The 19,951-nt window shown below is 54.4% G+C and overlaps 1 long non-coding RNA gene and 6 other non-coding genes across 7 annotated transcripts in view; 6 read left to right on the plus strand and 1 right to left on the minus strand.

Annotated features, from left to right (window-relative positions):
• LOC141418921 (uncharacterized) overlaps nucleotides 1-19,951 on the minus strand; it is a 518,407-nt gene that overhangs the window by 285,167 nt on the left and 213,289 nt on the right. The window lies entirely within an intron of this gene.
• Nucleotides 1,389-1,507, plus strand: LOC141418968 (5S ribosomal RNA). Its single transcript, XR_012443645.1, has one exon. It is a non-coding gene; the product is annotated as a 5S ribosomal RNA (ribosomal RNA).
• Nucleotides 4,716-4,834, plus strand: LOC141418969 (5S ribosomal RNA). Its single transcript, XR_012443646.1, has one exon. It is a non-coding gene; the product is annotated as a 5S ribosomal RNA (ribosomal RNA).
• Nucleotides 8,044-8,162, plus strand: LOC141418970 (5S ribosomal RNA). Its single transcript, XR_012443647.1, has one exon. It is a non-coding gene; the product is annotated as a 5S ribosomal RNA (ribosomal RNA).
• On the plus strand, nucleotides 11,373-11,491 carry LOC141418971 (5S ribosomal RNA). Its single transcript, XR_012443648.1, has one exon. It is a non-coding gene; the product is annotated as a 5S ribosomal RNA (ribosomal RNA).
• LOC141418972 (5S ribosomal RNA) lies at nucleotides 14,701-14,819 on the plus strand. Its single transcript, XR_012443649.1, has one exon. It is a non-coding gene; the product is annotated as a 5S ribosomal RNA (ribosomal RNA).
• LOC141418973 (5S ribosomal RNA) lies at nucleotides 18,030-18,148 on the plus strand. The gene has a single exon (XR_012443650.1). It is a non-coding gene; the product is annotated as a 5S ribosomal RNA (ribosomal RNA).

Genomic DNA, 19,951 nt, shown 5'->3' on the forward strand with positions numbered 1-19,951 from the left:
ACAGGTCAGGTGGGAGTCAGTGTCAGCTGGACCCTTTGGCCAAATTTAAACAACAAACAGGCTTGGAAGGACTCCCTTTTTAGCTAGTGGCCTCTAAACCATGACAAAGAAAACAGAATCTAAAGCTGACTTGTGTGAGGGACATGTACCTGTCTGTTACAGTCTTTTTTCATTGTTTCTTTTTTTTTTGTTTGTTTAATGGGCTTGATTGTAAATGTCCCAGGAGGATCAGAAGTGCAATTCCAAATACGTAAAAGAGCCATGGTAAAAATTCTGACGGACAACTTAGCAACTAAGAGAAGAGTATGTCAGTACCATCAGCATTTGATCACAGCGTTTCTGTAAATTTTGTAGTTTAGAGGGCCCGACAGCCTTGGAAAATGCAGATATGCTTACTATCTAGGAACGAATGACAGCATGACAGCTCTCTAGAGGTTATCCACACATATCAGTGGTTATCCTGAGAGTAAAACCTCAGAGTGCCCATTCATTGAGGGGTCAGTGTCAGTGACCCCAAATAGCCTCATCACAGGCACATGTAGGCTCCTAACTGTATTAGAATCATGTAAGACAACAGTTGTTTCACCATAGGGATGAAGCCATCTAGAAGATTTTCTATAAACCAACTCTTAATGAATTTTCATTTCGTCATGATCGTCATCTCAGTGGCCGAAACCCTGAGAAAAATTAGAAGGGAACAGAAGTAAATACTTCTGAGGACAAAGTGTAGAGTTTAGGAAGCCTGAGGGTTGACAATATAGGATTTCTTAGGACGTTGAGTAGGGATGGGAGGAGATGTTTTTTTCTTTCCCTTGTCTCCACGATTTCGGTGGTGAAAGGGGCCTCTGAGCTGGAAATGTTCCCGATTGAGCCCCGCAGCCCCAGGCCCAGAGTGTGGAGGAGGGCGCAGCGGGTCGGCTAAGGGCGCGGCTGCCGTTTTGCAGAGGGCTGGAGGGGCAGTGGGGCTTTGTGGACGAGGAGGACCGGAAAGGTCCCCAAGACGTCCGTCGGGAGCCACGCGCCCAAGGGTCGGCTCCCGCAGGCGAGGGAGGAGGGCGGCCAGAACTGTGCACCCCCCCCACACCCCCGCCTTAGCCAAGGCAGTGACACATCCCCAGAGGAACAAGAGCCCGAGAGCACTGAGCAATGTTCCCCTGAGAAAACTCGATCCTGGTCCTGGCACCGGGACACCTCGGGAAGAAAGCCAGCGAGTGGCCACCTGGGCGAGACCGGCTGCCCCAGCAGGCGTCCGGGGCCCCTGGCCGCTTGGCCAGAGGCCGCCAGCCCCCACCCCGCAGCCCCCACCCGCAGCCGTGCCAGGGGAGCAGTGTGGAGACGCAGGCCGCGCCCACCTCACGCTCTTGGGGCTCCAGGAGGCGGCAGCTGGCGTCTACGGCCATACCACCCTGAACGCGCCCGATCTCGTCTGATCTCGGAAGCTAAGCAGGGTCGGGCCTGGTTAGTACTTGGATGGGAGACCGCCTGGGAATACCGGGTGCTGTAGGCTTTTGCTCGTCCCTCCCTCGCTGCTCCTTTTGGCCTCCGGGACCTCACCGCCCCGACCCAGCGCCACCACCACCGGCGACCCCTTCCCCGCCACCCCGCCAGACCCACGCCTCCCACCTCACAGACACGCCCCCGAATCCTCTCCTCTCCCCTCCCCACACTCTCGTGGGGCGCGCGCCCGCTCACTGGGCACCAGCCGGGTGGGTCCCAGGCCACGTTGGGGACCGCTCCCCAACTGTCCTCAGAAAGCCAGCAGGAGTAGAAAACGTTCAGGCGGACGGTGAGGGAAGTGCGAAAGCCCTGAGAAAGCGGGTCTGCAGCCCAGCGGGCCCCAGACTGGGACGCGCCACACCCTGGCTCGCCACAAGGTGGTGCACTGGGCCCAGGGCAAGACGCCAGGGGACAGGGAGGCAGGCCACCTCAGTCGGGTGCTGCTCCGTCGCTCGACCCAACACAGGTCAGCGTGTGCATGACCTCTCCGTGGGGCCCCAACTCCCACGGCGGTGCCTGCAGTCACGGGGACAGCGGGCGCAGGGCCTGAGCTCACGGTGAGGGGAGTATGCTTAGAATGCAAAATTCAAACACACCCGGGAATACATTGGCAAGGAGAAGTCCCAGAAAGAGTTGCAACCCTGACATTGAGGGCGCGTTTCCTTTTGCTTGGTCCTGTACCCTGCTTGAGTGTGAGTGGTGATGAATTGCTGCCCGTTTCGGATCGTTTGGTGGCAATGTAGTTTGTACCTTTCTCTGCAATGTGTGAAGTCTTTCTTTGTGTAATAGGCTGTATTGGCAAGTGTCTCTACCTTTCAGTGTTTATCCAAAGTCAATCCAAGGCTGTGGTCCACGAGTCTAAGAACAAACCCTGTGTTTTATGTCCAAAACTAAAAACACCACTTTTAAGTATGCTAGGACGGGTCCGGAGCAGGTAGAAATAGGGACTTCTTCCCGAGTAGTGTACAACGCCGTGGCCACTCATAGAAGTTTGTGCCTAGAGGGCTTTCATGTTCGATAGACACGCATCCATCATAACCACTTTTTTGTTTTATTTATTTGTTTATTTGTTTATTTATGTATTTACGTATTTACGTATTGATTTTTGTGGTACCAGTGCTTGAATTCAGGCCGTACACCTTGCCCCGCTCCACCAGCCCTTTTCGTGTGAGGGTTTTAAAGGGTTGACTCTCCAGGGTCCCCGAAGCCCACACTGCCTAAATTACCTGTGATAGAAAGAAAGGCAGGGGCAGTGCCTGAGACCACAAGGACTTTTCCCCTTATCGCTTCCTGATTGCTTGCAAGTGCTGGCTGTCTACCACCACAAGGACACTTCTCTTTACCTCTCCCTGGCTGCGTACCCCGGAAAACCTCCTCACCCCTAGTCCCCGCCCCCCCCCCCCCCGGCGAGGCTTGCATCCCAGGCTGTCCAGAGTGCAGGACGCCCCTCACCACGGCAAAATAAAGCGTGCTCTCGTCTGTAGAGGTCTCGGTCTCCTTTTCCTCGAGGCATCCTCTTTTCTAACATTTGGCTTTTTCTAACAGGTCTCATGGAACGACTTGCTTGGGCGGGCCTGGAAACGTGATCCACCTGAGTAGCTAAGGTTTCAGGCGTGAGCAAGCAGCACCCAGCAAGAACCAAGGTGTTGAGAGGTCTGGCATGAGGGACTCCATTTCAACTTGGAAGGCCTTTCACCCTCATCTCTAGAAACTGTTTGTCTCTGAGCTGTTTCCTCGGAGGGTTTTTGGATTGGTCGTTTTCATCTTTCGACGTGAGGATTAGTTTTTTTTCTCTAAGTGTCTTATGTGTGTGGGGGGGTCGAGCAACAAACAGGTCAGGTGGGAGTCAGTGTCAGCTGGACCCTTTGGCCAAATTTAAACAACAAACAGGCTTGGAAGGACTCCCTTTTTAGCTAGTGGCCTCTAAACCATGACAAAGAAAACAGAATCTAAAGCTGACTTGTGTGAGGGACATGTACCTGTCTGTTACAGTCTTTTTTCATTGTTTCTTTTTTGTTTGTTTGTTTAATGGGCTTGATTGTAAATGTCCCAGGAGGATCAGAAGTGCAATTCCAAATACGTAAAAGAGCCATGGTAAAAATTCTGACGGACAACTTAGCAACTAAGAGAAGAGTATGTCAGTACCATCAGCATTTGATCACAGCGTTTCTGTAAATTTTGTAGTTTAGAGGGCCCGACAGCCTTGGAAAATGCAGATATGCTTACTATCTAGGAACGAATGACAGCATGACAGCTCTCTAGAGGTTATCCACACATATCAGTGGTTATCCTGAGAGTAAAACCTCAGAGTGCCCATTCATTGAGGGGTCAGTGTCAGTGACCCCAAATAGCCTCATCACAGGCACATGTAGGCTCCTAACTGTATTAGAATCATGTAAGACAACAGTTGTTTCACCATAGGGATGAAGCCATCTAGAAGATTTTCTATAAACCAACTCTTAATGAATTTTCATTTCGTCATGATCGTCATCTCAGTGGCCGAAACCCTGAGAAAAATTAGAAGGGAACAGAAGTAAATACTTCTGAGGACAAAGTGTAGAGTTTAGGAAGCCTGAGGGTTGACAGGATAGGATTTCTTAGGACGTTGAGTAGGGATGGGAGGAGATGTTTTTTTCTTTCCCTTGTCTCCACGATTTCGGTGGTGAAAGGGGCCTCTGAGCTGGAAATGTTCCCGATTGAGCCCCGCAGCCCCAGGCCCAGAGTGTGGAGGAGGGCGCAGCGGGTCGGCTAAGGGCGCGGCTGCCGTTTTGCAGAGGGCTGGAGGGGCAGTGGGGCTTTGTGGACGAGGAGGACCGGAAAGGTCCCCAAGACGTCCGTCGGGAGCCACGCGCCCAAGGATCGGCTCCCGCAGGCGAGGGAGGAGGGCGGCCAGAACTGTGCACCCCCCCCACACCCCCGCCTTAGCCAAGGCAGTGACACATCCCCAGAGGAACAAGAGCCCGAGAGCACTGAGCAATGTTCCCCTGAGAAAACTCGATCCTGGTCCGGGCACCGGGACACCTCGGGAAGAAAGCCAGCGAGTGGCCACCTGGGCGAGACCGGCTGCCCCAGCAGGCGTCCGGGGCCCCTGGCCGCTTGGCCAGAGGCCGCCAGCCCCCACCCCGCAGCCCCCACCCGCAGCCGTGCCAGGGGAGCAGTGTGGAGACGCAGGCCGCGCCCACCTCACGCTCTTGGGGCTCCAGGAGGCGGCAGCTGGCGTCTACGGCCATACCACCCTGAACGCGCCCGATCTCGTCTGATCTCGGAAGCTAAGCAGGGTCGGGCCTGGTTAGTACTTGGATGGGAGACCGCCTGGGAATACCGGGTGCTGTAGGCTTTTGCTCGTCCCTCCCTCGCTGCTCCTTTTGGCCTCCGGGACCTCACCGCCCCGACCCAGCGCCACCACCACCGGCGACCCCTTCCCCGCCACCCCGCCAGACCCACGCCTCCCACCTCACAGACACGCCCCCGAATCCTCTCCTCTCCCCTCCCCACACTCTCGTGGGGCGCGCGCCCGCTCACTGGGCACCAGCCGGGTGGGTCCCAGGCCACGTTGGGGACCGCTCCCCAACTGTCCTCAGAAAGCCAGCAGGAGTAGAAAACGTTCAGGCGGACGGTGAGGGAAGTGCGAAAGCCCTGAGAAAGCGGGTCTGCAGCCCAGCGGGCCCCAGACTGGGACGCGCCACACCCTGGCTCGCCACAAGGTGGTGCACTGGGCCCAGGGCAAGACGCCAGGGGACAGGGAGGCAGGCCACCTCAGTCGGGTGCTGCTCCGTCGCTCGACCCAACACAGGTCAGCGTGTGCATGACCTCTCCGTGGGGCCCCAACTCCCACGGCGGTGCCTGCAGTCACGGGGACAGCGGGCGCAGGGCCTGAGCTCACGGTGAGGGGAGTATGCTTAGAATGCAAAATTCAAACACACCCGGGAATACATTGGCAAGGAGAAGTCCCAGAAAGAGTTGCAACCCTGACATTGAGGGCGCGTTTCCTTTTGCTTGGTCCTGTACCCTGCTTGAGTGTGAGTGGTGATGAATTGCTGCCCGTTTCGGATCGTTTGGTGGCAATGTAGTTTGTACCTTTCTCTGCAATGTGTGAAGTCTTTCTTTGTGTAATAGGCTGTATTGGCAAGTGTCTCTACCTTTCAGTGTTTATCCAAAGTCAATCCAAGGCTGTGGTCCACGAGTCTAAGAACAAACCCTGTGTTTTATGTCCAAAACTAAAAACACCACTTTTAAGTATGCTAGGACGGGTCCGGAGCAGGTAGAAATAGGGACTTCTTCCCGAGTAGTGTACAACGCCGTGGCCACTCATAGAAGTTTGTGCCTAGAGGGCTTTCATGTTCGATAGACACGCATCCATCATAACCACTTTTTTGTTTTATTTATTTGTTTATTTGTTTATTTATGTATTTACGTATTTACGTATTGATTTTTGTGGTACCAGTGCTTGAATTCAGGCCGTACACCTTGCCCCGCTCCACCAGCCCTTTTCGTGTGAGGGTTTTAAAGGGTTGACTCTCCAGGGTCCCCGAAGCCCACACTGCCTAAATTACCTGTGATAGAAAGAAAGGCAGGGGCAGTGCCTGAGACCACAAGGACTTTTCCCCTTATCGCTTCCTGATTGCTTGCAAGTGCTGGCTGTCTACCACCACAAGGACACTTCTCTTTACCTCTCCCTGGCTGCGTACCCCGGAAAACCTCCTCACCCCTAGTCCCCGCCCCCCCCCCCCCCCGGCGAGGCTTGCATCCCAGGCTGTCCAGAGTGCAGGACGCCCCTCACCACGGCAAAATAAAGCGTGCTCTCGTCTGTAGAGGTCTCGGTCTCCTTTTCCTCGAGGCATCCTCTTTTCTAACATTTGGCTTTTTCTAACAGGTCTCATGGAACGACTTGCTTGGGCGGGCCTGGAAACGTGATCCACCTGAGTAGCTAAGGTTTCAGGCGTGAGCAAGCAGCACCCAGCAAGAACCAAGGTGTTGAGAGGTCTGGCATGAGGGACTCCATTTCAACTTGGAAGGCCTTTCACCCTCATCTCTAGAAACTGTTTGTCTCTGAGCTGTTTCCTCGGAGGGTTTTTGGATTGGTCGTTTTCATCTTTCGACGTGAGGATTAGTTTTTTTTCTCTAAGTGTCTTATGTGTGTGGGGGGGTCGAGCAACAAACAGGTCAGGTGGGAGTCAGTGTCAGCTGGACCCTTTGGCCAAATTTAAACAACAAACAGGCTTGGAAGGACTCCCTTTTTAGCTAGTGGCCTCTAAACCATGACAAAGAAAACAGAATCTAAAGCTGACTTGTGTGAGGGACATGTACCTGTCTGTTACAGTCTTTTTTCATTGTTTCTTTTTTTTTTGTTTGTTTAATGGGCTTGATTGTAAATGTCCCAGGAGGATCAGAAGTGCAATTCCAAATACGTAAAAGAGCCATGGTAAAAATTCTGACGGACAACTTAGCAACTAAGAGAAGAGTATGTCAGTACCATCAGCATTTGATCACAGCGTTTCTGTAAATTTTGTAGTTTAGAGGGCCCGACAGCCTTGGAAAATGCAGATATGCTTACTATCTAGGAACGAATGACAGCATGACAGCTCTCTAGAGGTTATCCACACATATCAGTGGTTATCCTGAGAGTAAAACCTCAGAGTGCCCATTCATTGAGGGGTCAGTGTCAGTGACCCCAAATAGCCTCATCACAGGCACATGTAGGCTCCTAACTGTATTAGAATCATGTAAGACAACAGTTGTTTCACCATAGGGATGAAGCCATCTAGAAGATTTTCTATAAACCAACTCTTAATGAATTTTCATTTCGTCATGATCGTCATCTCAGTGGCCGAAACCCTGAGAAAAATTAGAAGGGAACAGAAGTAAATACTTCTGAGGACAAAGTGTAGAGTTTAGGAAGCCTGAGGGTTGACAGGATAGGATTTCTTAGGACGTTGAGTAGGGATGGGAGGAGATGTTTTTTTCTTTCCCTTGTCTCCACGATTTCGGTGGTGAAAGGGGCCTCTGAGCTGGAAATGTTCCCGATTGAGCCCCGCAGCCCCAGGCCCAGAGTGTGGAGGAGGGCGCAGCGGGTCGGCTAAGGGCGCGGCTGCCGTTTTGCAGAGGGCTGGAGGGGCAGTGGGGCTTTGTGGACGAGGAGGACCGGAAAGGTCCCCAAGACGTCCGTCGGGAGCCACGCGCCCAAGGGTCGGCTCCCGCAGGCGAGGGAGGAGGGCGGCCAGAACTGTGCACCCCCCCCACACCCCCGCCTTAGCCAAGGCAGTGACACATCCCCAGAGGAACAAGAGCCCGAGAGCACTGAGCAATGTTCCCCTGAGAAAACTCGATCCTGGTCCGGGCACCGGGACACCTCGGGAAGAAAGCCAGCGAGTGGCCACCTGGGCGAGACCGGCTGCCCCAGCAGGCGTCCGGGGCCCCTGGCCGCTTGGCCAGAGGCCGCCAGCCCCCACCCCGCAGCCCCCACCCGCAGCCGTGCCAGGGGAGCAGTGTGGAGACGCAGGCCGCGCCCACCTCACGCTCTTGGGGCTCCAGGAGGCGGCAGCTGGCGTCTACGGCCATACCACCCTGAACGCGCCCGATCTCGTCTGATCTCGGAAGCTAAGCAGGGTCGGGCCTGGTTAGTACTTGGATGGGAGACCGCCTGGGAATACCGGGTGCTGTAGGCTTTTGCTCGTCCCTCCCTCGCTGCTCCTTTTGGCCTCCGGGACCTCACCGCCCCGACCCAGCGCCACCACCACCGGCGACCCCTTCCCCGCCACCCCGCCAGACCCACGCCTCCCACCTCACAGACACGCCCCCGAATCCTCTCCTCTCCCCTCCCCACACTCTCGTGGGGCGCGCGCCCGCTCACTGGGCACCAGCCGGGTGGGTCCCAGGCCACGTTGGGGACCGCTCCCCAACTGTCCTCAGAAAGCCAGCAGGAGTAGAAAACGTTCAGGCGGACGGTGAGGGAAGTGCGAAAGCCCTGAGAAAGCGGGTCTGCAGCCCAGCGGGCCCCAGACTGGGACGCGCCACACCCTGGCTCGCCACAAGGTGGTGCACTGGGCCCAGGGCAAGACGCCAGGGGACAGGGAGGCAGGCCACCTCAGTCGGGTGCTGCTCCGTCGCTCGACCCAACACAGGTCAGCGTGTGCATGACCTCTCCGTGGGGCCCCAACTCCCACGGCGGTGCCTGCAGTCACGGGGACAGCGGGCGCAGGGCCTGAGCTCACGGTGAGGGGAGTATGCTTAGAATGCAAAATTCAAACACACCCGGGAATACATTGGCAAGGAGAAGTCCCAGAAAGAGTTGCAACCCTGACATTGAGGGCGCGTTTCCTTTTGCTTGGTCCTGTACCCTGCTTGAGTGTGAGTGGTGATGAATTGCTGCCCGTTTCGGATCGTTTGGTGGCAATGTAGTTTGTACCTTTCTCTGCAATGTGTGAAGTCTTTCTTTGTGTAATAGGCTGTATTGGCAAGTGTCTCTACCTTTCAGTGTTTATCCAAAGTCAATCCAAGGCTGTGGTCCACGAGTCTAAGAACAAACCCTGTGTTTTATGTCCAAAACTAAAAACACCACTTTTAAGTATGCTAGGACGGGTCCGGAGCAGGTAGAAATAGGGACTTCTTCCCGAGTAGTGTACAACGCCGTGGCCACTCATAGAAGTTTGTGCCTAGAGGGCTTTCATGTTCGATAGACACGCATCCATCATAACCACTTTTTTGTTTTATTTATTTGTTTATTTGTTTATTTATGTATTTACGTATTTACGTATTGATTTTTGTGGTACCAGTGCTTGAATTCAGGCCGTACACCTTGCCCCGCTCCACCAGCCCTTTTCGTGTGAGGGTTTTAAAGGGTTGACTCTCCAGGGTCCCCGAAGCCCACACTGCCTAAATTACCTGTGATAGAAAGAAAGGCAGGGGCAGTGCCTGAGACCACAAGGACTTTTCCCCTTATCGCTTCCTGATTGCTTGCAAGTGCTGGCTGTCTACCACCACAAGGACACTTCTCTTTACCTCTCCCTGGCTGCGTACCCCGGAAAACCTCCTCACCCCTAGTCCCCGCCCGCCCCCCCCCCCCCGGCGAGGCTTGCATCCCAGGCTGTCCAGAGTGCAGGACGCCCCTCACCACGGCAAAATAAAGCGTGCTCTCGTCTGTAGAGGTCTCGGTCTCCTTTTCCTCGAGGCATCCTCTTTTCTAACATTTGGCTTTTTCTAACAGGTCTCATGGAACGACTTGCTTGGGCGGGCCTGGAAACGTGATCCACCTGAGTAGCTAAGGTTTCAGGCGTGAGCAAGCAGCACCCAGCAAGAACCAAGGTGTTGAGAGGTCTGGCATGAGGGACTCCATTTCAACTTGGAAGGCCTTTCACCCTCATCTCTAGAAACTGTTTGTCTCTGAGCTGTTTCCTCGGAGGGTTTTTGGATTGGTCGTTTTCATCTTTCGACGTGAGGATTAGTTTTTTTCTCTAAGTGTCTTATGTGTGTGGGGGGGTCGAGCAACAAACAGGTCAGGTGGGAGTCAGTGTCAGCTGGACCCTTTGGCCAAATTTAAACAACAAACAGGCTTGGAAGGACTCCCTTTTTAGCTAGTGGCCTCTAAACCATGACAAAGAAAACAGAATCTAAAGCTGACTTGTGTGAGGGACATGTACCTGTCTGTTACAGTCTTTTTTCATTGTTTCTTTTTTTTTTGTTTGTTTAATGGGCTTGATTGTAAATGTCCCAGGAGGATCAGAAGTGCAATTCCAAATACGTAAAAGAGCCATGGTAAAAATTCTGACGGACAACTTAGCAACTAAGAGAAGAGTATGTCAGTACCATCAGCATTTGATCACAGCGTTTCTGTAAATTTTGTAGTTTAGAGGGCCCGACAGCCTTGGAAAATGCAGATATGCTTACTATCTAGGAACGAATGACAGCATGACAGCTCTCTAGAGGTTATCCACACATATCAGTGGTTATCCTGAGAGTAAAACCTCAGAGTGCCCATTCATTGAGGGGTCAGTGTCAGTGACCCCAAATAGCCTCATCACAGGCACATGTAGGCTCCTAACTGTATTAGAATCATGTAAGACAACAGTTGTTTCACCATAGGGATGAAGCCATCTAGAAGATTTTCTATAAACCAACTCTTAATGAATTTTCATTTCGTCATGATCGTCATCTCAGTGGCCGAAACCCTGAGAAAAATTAGAAGGGAACAGAAGTAAATACTTCTGAGGACAAAGTGTAGAGTTTAGGAAGCCTGAGGGTTGACAGGATAGGATTTCTTAGGACGTTGAGTAGGGATGGGAGGAGATGTTTTTTTCTTTCCCTTGTCTCCACGATTTCGGTGGTGAAAGGGGCCTCTGAGCTGGAAATGTTCCCGATTGAGCCCCGCAGCCCCAGGCCCAGAGTGTGGAGGAGGGCGCAGCGGGTCGGCTAAGGGCGCGGCTGCCGTTTTGCAGAGGGCTGGAGGGGCAGTGGGGCTTTGTGGACGAGGAGGACCGGAAAGGTCCCCAAGACGTCCGTCGGGAGCCACGCGCCCAAGGGTCGGCTCCCGCAGGCGAGGGAGGAGGGCGGCCAGAACTGTGCACCCCCCCCACACCCCCGCCTTAGCCAAGGCAGTGACACATCCCCAGAGGAACAAGAGCCCGAGAGCACTGAGCAATGTTCCCCTGAGAAAACTCGATCCTGGTCCGGGCACCGGGACACCTCGGGAAGAAAGCCAGCGAGTGGCCACCTGGGCGAGACCGGCTGCCCCAGCAGGCGTCCGGGGCCCCTGGCTGCTTGGCCAGAGGCCGCCAGCCCCCACCCCGCAGCCCCCACCCGCAGCCGTGCCAGGGGAGCAGTGTGGAGACGCAGGCCGCGCCCACCTCACGCTCTTGGGGCTCCAGGAGGCGGCAGCTGGCGTCTACGGCCATACCACCCTGAACGCGCCCGATCTCGTCTGATCTCGGAAGCTAAGCAGGGTCGGGCCTGGTTAGTACTTGGATGGGAGACCGCCTGGGAATACCGGGTGCTGTAGGCTTTTGCTCGTCCCTCCCTCGCTGCTCCTTTTGGCCTCCGGGACCTCACCGCCCCGACCCAGCGCCACCACCACCGGCGACCCCTTCCCCGCCACCCCGCCAGACCCACGCCTCCCACCTCACAGACACGCCCCCGAATCCTCTCCTCTCCCCTCCCCACACTCTCGTGGGGCGCGCGCCCGCTCACTGGGCACCAGCCGGGTGGGTCCCAGGCCACGTTGGGGACCGCTCCCCAACTGTCCTCAGAAAGCCAGCAGGAGTAGAAAACGTTCAGGCGGACGGTGAGGGAAGTGCGAAAGCCCTGAGAAAGCGGGTCTGCAGCCCAGCGGGCCCCAGACTGGGACGCGCCACACCCTGGCTCGCCACAAGGTGGTGCACTGGGCCCAGGGCAAGACGCCAGGGGACAGGGAGGCAGGCCACCTCAGTCGGGTGCTGCTCCGTCGCTCGACCCAACACAGGTCAGCGTGTGCATGACCTCTCCGTGGGGCCCCAACTCCCACGGCGGTGCCTGCAGTCACGGGGACAGCGGGCGCAGGGCCTGAGCTCACGGTGAGGGGAGTATGCTTAGAATGCAAAATTCAAACACACCCGGGAATACATTGGCAAGGAGAAGTCCCAGAAAGAGTTGCAACCCTGACATTGAGGGCGCGTTTCCTTTTGCTTGGTCCTGTACCCTGCTTGAGTGTGAGTGGTGATGAATTGCTGCCCGTTTCGGATCGTTTGGTGGCAATGTAGTTTGTACCTTTCTCTGCAATGTGTGAAGTCTTTCTTTGTGTAATAGGCTGTATTGGCAAGTGTCTCTACCTTTCAGTGTTTATCCAAAGTCAATCCAAGGCTGTGGTCCACGAGTCTAAGAACAAACCCTGTGTTTTATGTCCAAAACTAAAAACACCACTTTTAAGTATTCTAGGACGGGTCCGGAGCAGGTAGAAATAGGGACTTCTTCCCGAGTAGTGTACAACGCCGTGGCCACTCATAGAAGTTTGTGCCTAGAGGGCTTTCATGTTCGATAGACACGCATCCATCATAACCACTTTTTTGTTTTATTTATTTGTTTATTTGTTTATTTATGTATTTACGTATTTACGTATTGATTTTTGTGGTACCAGTGCTTGAATTCAGGCCGTACACCTTGCCCCGCTCCACCAGCCCTTTTCGTGTGAGGGTTTTAAAGGGTTGACTCTCCAGGGTCCCCGAAGCCCACACTGCCTAAATTACCTGTGATAGAAAGAAAGGCAGGGGCAGTGCCTGAGACCACAAGGACTTTTCCCCTTATCGCTTCCTGATTGCTTGCAAGTGCTGGCTGTCTACCACCACAAGGACACTTCTCTTTACCTCTCCCTGGCTGCGTACCCCGGAAAACCTCCTCACCCCTAGTCCCCGCCCGCCCCCCCCCCCCGGCGAGGCTTGCATCCCAGGCTGTCCAGAGTGCAGGACGCCCCTCACCACGGCAAAATAAAGCGTGCTCTCGTCTGTAGAGGTCTCGGTCTCCTTTTCCTCGAGGCATCCTCTTTTCTAACATTTGGCTTTTTCTAACAGGTCTCATGGAACGACTTGCTTGGGCGGGCCTGGAAACGTGATCCACCTGAGTAGCTAAGGTTTCAGGCGTGAGCAAGCAGCACCCAGCAAGAACCAAGGTGTTGAGAGGTCTGGCATGAGGGACTCCATTTCAACTTGGAAGGCCTTTCACCCTCATCTCTAGAAACTGTTTGTCTCTGAGCTGTTTCCTCGGAGGGTTTTTGGATTGGTCGTTTTCATCTTTCGACGTGAGGATTAGTTTTTTTCTCTAAGTGTCTTATGTGTGTGGGGGGGTCGAGCAACAAACAGGTCAGGTGGGAGTCAGTGTCAGCTGGACCCTTTGGCCAAATTTAAACAACAAACAGGCTTGGAAGGACTCCCTTTTTAGCTAGTGGCCTCTAAACCATGACAAAGAAAACAGAATCTAAAGCTGACTTGTGTGAGGGACATGTACCTGTCTGTTACAGTCTTTTTTCATTGTTTCTTTTTTTTTTGTTTGTTTAATGGGCTTGATTGTAAATGTCCCAGGAGGATCAGAAGTGCAATTCCAAATACGTAAAAGAGCCATGGTAAAAATTCTGACGGACAACTTAGCAACTAAGAGAAGAGTATGTCAGTACCATCAGCATTTGATCACAGCGTTTCTGTAAATTTTGTAGTTTAGAGGGCCCGACAGCCTTGGAAAATGCAGATATGCTTACTATCTAGGAACGAATGACAGCATGACAGCTCTCTAGAGGTTATCCACACATATCAGTGGTTATCCTGAGAGTAAAACCTCAGAGTGCCCATTCATTGAGGGGTCAGTGTCAGTGACCCCAAATAGCCTCATCACAGGCACATGTAGGCTCCTAACTGTATTAGAATCATGTAAGACAACAGTTGTTTCACCATAGGGATGAAGCCATCTAGAAGATTTTCTATAAACCAACTCTTAATGAATTTTCATTTCGTCATGATCGTCATCTCAGTGGCCGAAACCCTGAGAAAAATTAGAAGGGAACAGAAGTAAATACTTCTGAGGACAAAGTGTAGAGTTTAGGAAGCCTGAGGGTTGACAGGATAGGATTTCTTAGGACGTTGAGTAGGGATGGGAGGAGATGTTTTTTTCTTTCCCTTGTCTCCACGATTTCGGTGGTGAAAGGGGCCTCTGAGCTGGAAATGTTCCCGATTGAGCCCCGCAGCCCCAGGCCCAGAGTGTGGAGGAGGGCGCAGCGGGTCGGCTAAGGGCGCGGCTGCCGTTTTGCAGAGGGCTGGAGGGGCAGTGGGGCTTTGTGGACGAGGAGGACCGGAAAGGTCCCCAAGACGTCCGTCGGGAGCCACGCGCCCAAGGGTCGGCTCCCGCAGGCGAGGGAGGAGGGCGGCCAGAACTGTGCACCCCCCCCACACCCCCGCCTTAGCCAAGGCAGTGACACATCCCCAGAGGAACAAGAGCCCGAGAGCACTGAGCAATGTTCCCCTGAGAAAACTCGATCCTGGTCCGGGCACCGGGACACCTCGGGAAGAAAGCCAGCGAGTGGCCACCTGGGCGAGACCGGCTGCCCCAGCAGGCGTCCGGGGCCCCTGGCTGCTTGGCCAGAGGCCGCCAGCCCCCACCCCGCAGCCCCCACCCGCAGCCGTGCCAGGGGAGCAGTGTGGAGACGCAGGCCGCGCCCACCTCACGCTCTTGGGGCTCCAGGAGGCGGCAGCTGGCGTCTACGGCCATACCACCCTGAACGCGCCCGATCTCGTCTGATCTCGGAAGCTAAGCAGGGTCGGGCCTGGTTAGTACTTGGATGGGAGACCGCCTGGGAATACCGGGTGCTGTAGGCTTTTGCTCGTCCCTCCCTCGCTGCTCCTTTTGGCCTCCGGGACCTCACCGCCCCGACCCAGCGCCACCACCACCGGCGACCCCTTCCCCGCCACCCCGCCAGACCCACGCCTCCCACCTCACAGACACGCCCCCGAATCCTCTCCTCTCCCCTCCCCACACTCTCGTGGGGCGCGCGCCCGCTCACTGGGCACCAGCCGGGTGGGTCCCAGGCCACGTTGGGGACCGCTCCCCAACTGTCCTCAGAAAGCCAGCAGGAGTAGAAAACGTTCAGGCGGACGGTGAGGGAAGTGCGAAAGCCCTGAGAAAGCGGGTCTGCAGCCCAGCGGGCCCCAGACTGGGACGCGCCACACCCTGGCTCGCCACAAGGTGGTGCACTGGGCCCAGGGCAAGACGCCAGGGGACAGGGAGGCAGGCCACCTCAGTCGGGTGCTGCTCCGTCGCTCGACCCAACACAGGTCAGCGTGTGCATGACCTCTCCGTGGGGCCCCAACTCCCACGGCGGTGCCTGCAGTCACGGGGACAGCGGGCGCAGGGCCTGAGCTCACGGTGAGGGGAGTATGCTTAGAATGCAAAATTCAAACACACCCGGGAATACATTGGCAAGGAGAAGTCCCAGAAAGAGTTGCAACCCTGACATTGAGGGCGCGTTTCCTTTTGCTTGGTCCTGTACCCTGCTTGAGTGTGAGTGGTGATGAATTGCTGCCCGTTTCGGATCGTTTGGTGGCAATGTAGTTTGTACCTTTCTCTGCAATGTGTGAAGTCTTTCTTTGTGTAATAGGCTGTATTGGCAAGTGTCTCTACCTTTCAGTGTTTATCCAAAGTCAATCCAAGGCTGTGGTCCACGAGTCTAAGAACAAACCCTGTGTTTTATGTCCAAAACTAAAAACACCACTTTTAAGTATGCTAGGACGGGTCCGGAGCAGGTAGAAATAGGGACTTCTTCCCGAGTAGTGTACAACGCCGTGGCCACTCATAGAAGTTTGTGCCTAGAGGGCTTTCATGTTCGATAGACACGCATCCATCATAACCACTTTTTTGTTTTATTTATTTGTTTATTTGTTTATTTATGTATTTACGTATTTACGTATTGATTTTTGTGGTACCAGTGCTTGAATTCAGGCCGTACACCTTGCCCCGCTCCACCAGCCCTTTTCGTGTGAGGGTTTTAAAGGGTTGACTCTCCAGGGTCCCCGAAGCCCACACTGCCTAAATTACCTGTGATAGAAAGAAAGGCAGGGGCAGTGCCTGAGACCACAAGGACTTTTCCCCTTATCGCTTCCTGATTGCTTGCAAGTGCTGGCTGTCTACCACCACAAGGACACTTCTCTTTACCTCTCCCTGGCTGCGTACCCCGGAAAACCTCCTCACCCCTAGTCCCCGCCCCCCCCCCCCCCCCGGCGAGGCTTGCATCCCAGGCTGTCCAGAGTGCAGGACGCCCCTCACCACGGCAAAATAAAGCGTGCTCTCGTCTGTAGAGGTCTCGGTCTCCTTTTCCTCGAGGCATCCTCTTTTCTAACATTTGGCTTTTTCTAACAGGTCTCATGGAACGACTTGCTTGGGCGGGCCTGGAAACGTGATCCACCTGAGTAGCTAAGGTTTCAGGCGTGAGCAAGCAGCACCCAGCAAGAACCAAGGTGTTGAGAGGTCTGGCATGAGGGACTCCATTTCAACTTGGAAGGCCTTTCACCCTCATCTCTAGAAACTGTTTGTCTCTGAGCTGTTTCCTCGGAGGGTTTTTGGATTGGTCGTTTTCATCTTTTGACGTGAGGATTAGTTTTTTTTCTCTAAGTGTCTTATGTGTGTGGGGGGGTCGAGCAACAAACAGGTCAGGTGGGAGTCAGTGTCAGCTGGACCCTTTGGCCAAATTTAAACAACAAACAGGCTTGGAAGGACTCCCTTTTTAGCTAGTGGCCTCTAAACCATGACAAAGAAAACAGAATCTAAAGCTGACTTGTGTGAGGGACATGTACCTGTCTGTTACAGTCTTTTTTCATTGTTTCTTTTTTTTTTGTTTGTTTAATGGGCTTGATTGTAAATGTCCCAGGAGGATCAGAAGTGCAATTCCAAATACGTAAAAGAGCCATGGTAAAAATTCTGACGGACAACTTAGCAACTAAGAGAAGAGTATGTCAGTACCATCAGCATTTGATCACAGCGTTTCTGTAAATTTTGTAGTTTAGAGGGCCCGACAGCCTTGGAAAATGCAGATATGCTTACTATCTAGGAACGAATGACAGCATGACAGCTCTCTAGAGGTTATCCACACATATCAGTGGTTATCCTGAGAGTAAAACCTCAGAGTGCCCATTCATTGAGGGGTCAGTGTCAGTGACCCCAAATAGCCTCATCACAGGCACATGTAGGCTCCTAACTGTATTAGAATCATGTAAGACAACAGTTGTTTCACCATAGGGATGAAGCCATCTAGAAGATTTTCTATAAACCAACTCTTAATGAATTTTCATTTCGTCATGATCGTCATCTCAGTGGCCGAAACCCTGAGAAAAATTAGAAGGGAACAGAAGTAAATACTTCTGAGGACAAAGTGTAGAGTTTAGGAAGCCTGAGGGTTGACAATATAGGATTTCTTAGGACGTTGAGTAGGGATGGGAGGAGATGTTTTTTTCTTTCCCTTGTCTCCACGATTTCGGTGGTGAAAGGGGCCTCTGAGCTGGAAATGTTCCCGATTGAGCCCCGCAGCCCCAGGCCCAGAGTGTGGAGGAGGGCGCAGCGGGTCGGCTAAGGGCGCGGCTGCCGTTTTGCAGAGGGCTGGAGGGGCAGTGGGGCTTTGTGGACGAGGAGGACCGGAAAGGTCCCCAAGACGTCCGTCGGGAGCCACGCGCCCAAGGGTCGGCTCCCGCAGGCGAGGGAGGAGGGCGGCCAGAACTGTGCACCCCCCCCACACCCCCGCCTTAGCCAAGGCAGTGACACATCCCCAGAGGAACAAGAGCCCGAGAGCACTGAGCAATGTTCCCCTGAGAAAACTCGATCCTGGTCCTGGCACCGGGACACCTCGGGAAGAAAGCCAGCGAGTGGCCACCTGGGCGAGACCGGCTGCCCCAGCAGGCGTCCGGGGCCCCTGGCCGCTTGGCCAGAGGCCGCCAGCCCCCACCCCGCAGCCCCCACCCGCAGCCGTGCCAGGGGAGCAGTGTGGAGACGCAGGCCGCGCCCACCTCACGCTCTTGGGGCTCCAGGAGGCGGCAGCTGGCGTCTACGGCCATACCACCCTGAACGCGCCCGATCTCGTCTGATCTCGGAAGCTAAGCAGGGTCGGGCCTGGTTAGTACTTGGATGGGAGACCGCCTGGGAATACCGGGTGCTGTAGGCTTTTGCTCGTCCCTCCCTCGCTGCTCCTTTTGGCCTCCGGGACCTCACCGCCCCGACCCAGCGCCACCACCACCGGCGACCCCTTCCCCGCCACCCCGCCAGACCCACGCCTCCCACCTCACAGACACGCCCCCGAATCCTCTCCTCTCCCCTCCCCACACTCTCGTGGGGCGCGCGCCCGCTCACTGGGCACCAGCCGGGTGGGTCCCAGGCCACGTTGGGGACCGCTCCCCAACTGTCCTCAGAAAGCCAGCAGGAGTAGAAAACGTTCAGGCGGACGGTGAGGGAAGTGCGAAAGCCCTGAGAAAGCGGGTCTGCAGCCCAGCGGGCCCCAGACTGGGACGCGCCACACCCTGGCTCGCCACAAGGTGGTGCACTGGGCCCAGGGCAAGACGCCAGGGGACAGGGAGGCAGGCCACCTCAGTCGGGTGCTGCTCCGTCGCTCGACCCAACACAGGTCAGCGTGTGCATGACCTCTCCGTGGGGCCCCAACTCCCACGGCGGTGCCTGCAGTCACGGGGACAGCGGGCGCAGGGCCTGAGCTCACGGTGAGGGGAGTATGCTTAGAATGCAAAATTCAAACACACCCGGGAATACATTGGCAAGGAGAAGTCCCAGAAAGAGTTGCAACCCTGACATTGAGGGCGCGTTTCCTTTTGCTTGGTCCTGTACCCTGCTTGAGTGTGAGTGGTGATGAATTGCTGCCCGTTTCGGATCGTTTGGTGGCAATGTAGTTTGTACCTTTCTCTGCAATGTGTGAAGTCTTTCTTTGTGTAATAGGCTGTATTGGCAAGTGTCTCTACCTTTCAGTGTTTATCCAAAGTCAATCCAAGGCTGTGGTCCACGAGTCTAAGAACAAACCCTGTGTTTTATGTCCAAAACTAAAAACACCACTTTTAAGTATGCTAGGACGGGTCCGGAGCAGGTAGAAATAGGGACTTCTTCCCGAGTAGTGTACAACGCCGTGGCCACTCATAGAAGTTTGTGCCTAGAGGGCTTTCATGTTCGATAGACACGCATCCATCATAACCACTTTTTTGTTTTATTTATTTGTTTATTTGTTTATTTATGTATTTACGTATTTACGTATTGATTTTTGTGGTACCAGTGCTTGAATTCAGGCCGTACACCTTGCCCCGCTCCACCAGCCCTTTTCGTGTGAGGGTTTTAAAGGGTTGACTCTCCAGGGTCCCCGAAGCCCACACTGCCTAAATTACCTGTGATAGAAAGAAAGGCAGGGGCAGTGCCTGAGACCACAAGGACTTTTCCCCTTATCGCTTCCTGATTGCTTGCAAGTGCTGGCTGTCTACCACCACAAGGACACTTCTCTTTACCTCTCCCTGGCTGCGTACCCCGGAAAACCTCCTCACCCCTAGTCCCCCCCCCCCCCCCCGGCGAGGCTTGCATCCCAGGCTGTCCAGAGTGCAGGACGCCCCTCACCACGGCAAAATAAAGCGTGCTCTCGTCTGTAGAGGTCTCGGTCTCCTTTTCCTCGAGGCATCCTCTTTTCTAACATTTGGCTTTTTCTAACAGGTCTCATGGAACGACTTGCTTGGGCGGGCCTGGAAACGTGATCCACCTGAGTAGCTAAGGTTTCAGGCGTGAGCAAGCAGCACCCAGCAAGAACCAAGGTGTTGAGAGGTCTGGCATGAGGGACTCCATTTCAACTTGGAAGGCCTTTCACCCTCATCTCTAGAAACTGTTTGTCTCTGAGCTGTTTCCTCGGAGGGTTTTTGGATTGGTCGTTTTCATCTTTCGACGTGAGGATTAGTTTTTTTTCTCTAAGTGTCTTATGTGTGTGGGG

This window comes from Castor canadensis, chromosome 18, assembly GCF_047511655.1.
Source record: "Castor canadensis chromosome 18, mCasCan1.hap1v2, whole genome shotgun sequence".
Taxonomy (NCBI): Eukaryota; Metazoa; Chordata; class Mammalia; order Rodentia; family Castoridae; genus Castor; species Castor canadensis.